At 38.6% G+C, this 5,445-nt stretch overlaps 1 pseudogene; it reads right to left on the minus strand.

Annotated features, from left to right (window-relative positions):
* Nucleotides 1-395: 395 nt before the first annotated feature.
* Nucleotides 396-1,973, minus strand: LOC105098882 (elongation factor 1-alpha 1-like; annotated as a pseudogene).
* Between the last annotated feature and the right edge of the window lie 3,472 nt (nucleotides 1,974-5,445).

Raw genomic sequence — 5,445 nt, forward strand, 5'->3', positions numbered from 1 at the left:
CTCTCTGTCAATCACTTAATCTGCTTTTATGAATAAAACCACATTTGGTGTTCTACCTACTTCATCTTTTCACAGTAAGGACTCATGTACAGAACAGCTCTCATTGTAGGGTCTCTTTCCTTGAGGGATTCTCCTTCCTCATCTCTTTGGTTGAATCCCATGTTCACTGAACCCCTTGTCTTCCTCTTTCTTCTTTATCCATTCATTTTCCTGGACTTGATACTTCAGTAACTTTCTAAGAAAGTAAGCTTGAGAGGCAAATATTCTTTTTTTTTTTTCTCATTAAACTTTGTTTTAATGGGTCTCAAAATTCTGTGACAGATTTTTGGTCAAGTTGTTTCCATTAAAAAGTACTGATTTTAAAAACTAATAACATAAAACTGCCACATACACACACACACAAAACAAATGGTCCACAAAACATTCTCCTTTCCTTCTGAAAGTTTTACGATGCACTGTTATCATTAACCAGTCTTTTACTATTAAACTTAAATGGCCAATTGAGATGAACAGTTCTGAGACCATTCTTCTACCACTGATTAAGACTGGGGTGGCAGGTATTGGGAATAATATTCATTTAGCCTTCTGAGGTTTCTGGGCAGACTTGGTGACCTTGCCAGCTCCAGCTGCCTTCTTGTCCACTGCCTTGATGACACCCAAAGCAACCATCTGTCTCGTGTCACAGACAGCAAAACGGCCCAGAGGAGGATAGTCAGAGAATCTCTCAACACACATGGGCTTGCCAGGAACCATGTCAACAATGGCAGCATCACCAGATTTCAAGAACTTGGGGCCATCTTCCAGCTTTTTCCCAGAACATCGGTCAATCTTCTCCCTCAGTTCAGCAAACTTGCAAGCAATGTGAGCTGTGTGACAATCCAGCACAGGTGCATATTCAGCACTGATCTGGCCTGGGTAATTCAAGATAATCACCTGAGGTGTGATTCCATTGGTGGATCATTTTTGCTGTCATTGGCCACACTGCCGCGACAAACATCCTGGACAAACACGGTCTTGATGTTGAAGCCCACGTTGTCCTGAGGGAGGGCCTCACTCACAGCTTCATGGTTCATCTCAGCAGACTTGACTTCAGTTGTAACGCTGACTGGAGCAAAGGTGACCACCATGCCAGGTTTGAGAACACCAGTCTCCACTCGACCCACAGGAACACTACCCGTACCACCAATCGTGTAGACATCCTAGAGGGGCAGACGCAAGGGCTTGTCAGTTGGCTGAGTTGGTAGTAGGATGCAATCCAGAGCCTCGAGCAGCGTGGTTCCACTGGCATTGCCATCTTTATGGGTGACTTTCCATCCCTTGAACCAAGGCATGTTAGATTGGCTCCAGCATGTTGTCACCATTCCAGCCAGAAATTGGCACAAATGCTATGGTGTCGCAGCTGTAGCCAATTTTCTTAATGTAGGTGCTGACTTCCTTAACAATTTCCTCATCTCTCTTCTGGCTGTAGGGTGGCTCAGTGGAATCCATTTTGTTAATGCCAACGATTAGCTGTTTCACACCCAGAGTGTAAGCCAGAAGGGCATGCTCATGGGTCTGCCCATTCTTGGAGATACCTGCTTCAAATTGACCAACACCAGCAGCAACAATCAGGACAGCACAGTCAGCCTGAGATGTGCCTGCAATCATGTTTTTGATAAAGTCTCTATGTCCTGGGGGCATCAAAGATGGTCACGTAGTACTTGCTGGGCTCAAATTTCCACAGGGAGATATCAACGGTGATACCGCGCTCACGTTCTGCCTTCAGTTTGTCCAAGACCCAGGCATACTTGAAGGAGCCCTTTCCCATCTCGGCAGCCTCCTTCTCAAACTTTTCGATGGTTCTCTTGTCAATGCCACAACATCTGTAGATCAGATGGCCGGTGGTGGTAGACTTGCCCGAATCTATGTGTCCAATGACCACGATGTTGATGTGAGTCTTCTCCTTTCCCATTTTGGCTTACATTTAGCAGAGGTTTTCATAAAACCTGTGTCCTGGCAGCAAACCCGTTGTGAAAAAGAGAGGTAAATATTTTTATTTGTGTCTTAGCACAATTATTCTCTTCACATTTATTTGGCATAGAACCCTTGTTTGAAACTTACTTCCCTTAAAATTTTGACAACATATCTACTGTCTTTAAGATTCTATTGATGATGTTGAGATTTTCAATTCCACTCCTATTTTTGGATCATTATTACAAAATCTTGCTTTTAGAAGACTGCTGAATAGCCTTTTCTTCACCAGTGTTCTAAGGTTGCATGACAATTATCATAGCACATCTCTCATTTTACTCACTGTGCTTGGTACTCAGTAGAACACCTTAACCTGAATAAATGTCCATCAGTCCTGGGAAATATTTTAAAATTATTTATTTGATGATTATCTTCCCTGTTTTCTTTATTTTCTCTTTCTAAACTGGCCTTTTATTATTATTTTTTAATTTTGCCTTTCTAAATTCATCCCCATTATTCCTTCTGTTTTTTTGAGGGAAGATTTTCTCAGCTTTAGCTTTCAAACCATTTTTTTATGTCCACTGTTATATTTTTAATTTTCAAGTAATATGTTTAATTTTCTAACTATTTAACCTTTTAACAGCCATGAGTCCTTATTTCATAAAAGCAAAATGTCCCAAGTAATGCTTTTGGAAATTTCTGTTACAGCTTTCTCTTTAGGCTCCAAAAGATCACTTGAGTGAATTTTCTTCTTAATCTTACAACTCTGAGCATGTTTTCTAACCGTGGATGACTGAGGGAGCCGAAGCGACAAGGAAGGCATTTGGGACCTTGTAGTATTACCATACTCTACGGCAGCTTTTCCAACAAAGACAACACTGTGTGCTCTGATAAACCGATAAATTAGCTAATGGCTTTGCTGCTGGTGCCTAGAAATTAAATAGAGAGTGCTAACTGCTGGAGACACTTCTTGGAACATGTTGGCCTCCCATGAAAAGTACCATCATCTAGACACTGCATTTCACCAAACTTTTACATAATTATATTGCTAGAAAAATTACATTAAATAAGGTGTTCATGAGGAAACAAAGAAACTGATGAACTCTTCCTTTGCAAAAGTAAGGAATTTCACCTGAAGAAGAGTGAGGTAAGTCTGAATCATTATACTAAAACTTTTTTTTACCCTTATGAATTAAACTCTCTGATAAATTCGTGTGACTTTAGCATAAGGTCCATCTTATATATTCCCAGATGTTAAGCTCTAACTGAATGCTGCAAATAGCATCGCTGAATTTTATTGTCAAAAAGAACTAAAGACTGTGTTATCTATTACAAAATCCTCACTTTATTGGGAAATAAACTGAGGTTTAAAAAACTTAAATTTTTTATCTATAGAAATATATCTAGTGGTTGACATCAAGACCAGAATTTTTAATCTCTGGAGAAACTTTAGTTCCACCACAACACTTTTCCTAAACAATGTTCTTAAAAAACACGGTATCCCAAAAGATGTTATTAAGTGTTTGGGGTTGCGGGAGGTATTAAAGCTTAAGTAAACATATCTTGATTTTCCATAAGGGGAACTTGCGGAACTTAACTTAACAGTGGACGGTCTTTCCTAAGTATTTGGCCACATACAATCCTAGTTATAGTGACCATTATAATTTTACAGGAGCTCATAGAGCACTTTGAGAAATCATCTCTATTCTTTGTCGATGAATTTTGTCAGCATTTCTGGTTTGTCCTCATAGAGGCTTTGGTGTTAAATCATGTCAACTTGGTGCAGGCTTTTTCTTGTTACTGTTTGGACAGTAATTTCCAAAGCTTCAGTAGTGAATAGACAAGATATTGTACTAGAGTTCAAAGATATAACATTCTGCCCTAAAGGGCTGTGGCAAGTCAGAAGTTCTCTGGGGGAACATGTTTGTAGTTTCAATGTCTACACTTGGTTTTCTGTTGCAGTGTGTAGGGGCTGCTACATTTGTGTATGAGATCAGTAACTATGCAGTAACATTATTGTCACCACTTTGGAAATTCTTGACCTTGATCTATACAGAATATATCTACTCTTGCTTTAACTGTGCTATTATTACTTCCATTCCCTCTATTTCTATTTTTCCTTTAATGTGCCTTGAGCTCCTCAGATAAAAAGATTATCAGAAGTGCAAAGTGCTGTATTTTTACTACAGGCATAAAACCTCTTCAGTTCATCAGTGAAAGTTTGGTCCATTGACTAAAATGGTCTAAATTTTTTGAAGTATGCTACCAACATATTTCTGAGGACTTAAAAAAATTTTGAAGGACATATATAGAAGTGTATTCTGTCTGTTGAATGCTCAAATGCCAGTTTCTAGGATTATATGTTTAGTTTCTCTAAAAACACTTTGAATGTAGCTTTCCCCCTGTTTTCCTGAGATGGATAGGAGTAATTATTAGCCTTCTCTCTAACAGTAGTTTGACAAACGGTAAAAGTTGCTTATTTCAAAGATATTGACAATTTCAGTCAGTACTGTCATCAGATTAGAAGATCATTAAGCAAGAGTAGAAGAGAAAGATCTGTAAGTTTTTACTTGTTTTGCTTCTTCTCAAAGAAATAAATATTTTTGGTTAGCACCTCCAAGTTGATGAAAATGACCTGAAAACTGTCGTCTATGAAGGTCACACAACCCCAAAGAAAATCTAGACATTGTGACCATCAGGAATGTGCAGTAATAGCTTCCCTAGCCCACAAGCTCAAACAAAGAAGCTGACTCCATCTCTTTGTGTCCACATTCCTTTCCCAGGGACCACTAAGAAATTCTAACCTACTTACCAAGAAGCTTTACACATAAGATGTTCTTCCTTCTGGCTCATCACTATCAGTCCCCAAGCTCTGATCACGGCCATATGTCTTTCTATTTTCAGTCCTTTGCATATTTTACCATCTTACAACTCGGTTATTCCATATTTCCCTATCTGATATATATATTTTTTTCTTTTTAGAGTTAAATGAATTGTATTTTCCAACCCCAGCTGAAAATTTCTTAAGGGCCATCATAGTCTTATGCTTCTTCTGTATACCCGTAACAGCACTGGGAACATCACTGGGACTCAAAACTAGAACTTGTTGATTTTGATTCATTAAAAGCCAGAGATAGTGGAAAGTTCAAATGAAGCATTAAGAGGAGATATCCTTACTCTTTGAATCCAATTATAAAAATTCTAGATTCCATCTTCTGAGTCCATTTCAGTAACACTGATCTCTGGAGTGATGTGGACAAAAACGGTGCAATGGCATGGATATTAGGACCCTTTTAATGGGTTAAAGCAGATTAAGGCAGGAGAAGAGTAAATGATTCACAATAATCATGTTATATTTTTCTCTACAGCTCAGCTCAAGGTGTTTCACCATCTTCAAAATTTATCTTATCTTATATCTACAAAGAAGAGTGTCAAGACATTTTAGTGAAAATGTTGACCCTGATTCTTTTCCCTAAAGGGTCAGAGAGCAGACTC

This window comes from Camelus dromedarius, chromosome 14 (assembly GCF_036321535.1).
Source record: "Camelus dromedarius isolate mCamDro1 chromosome 14, mCamDro1.pat, whole genome shotgun sequence".
Taxonomy (NCBI): Eukaryota; Metazoa; Chordata; class Mammalia; order Artiodactyla; family Camelidae; genus Camelus; species Camelus dromedarius.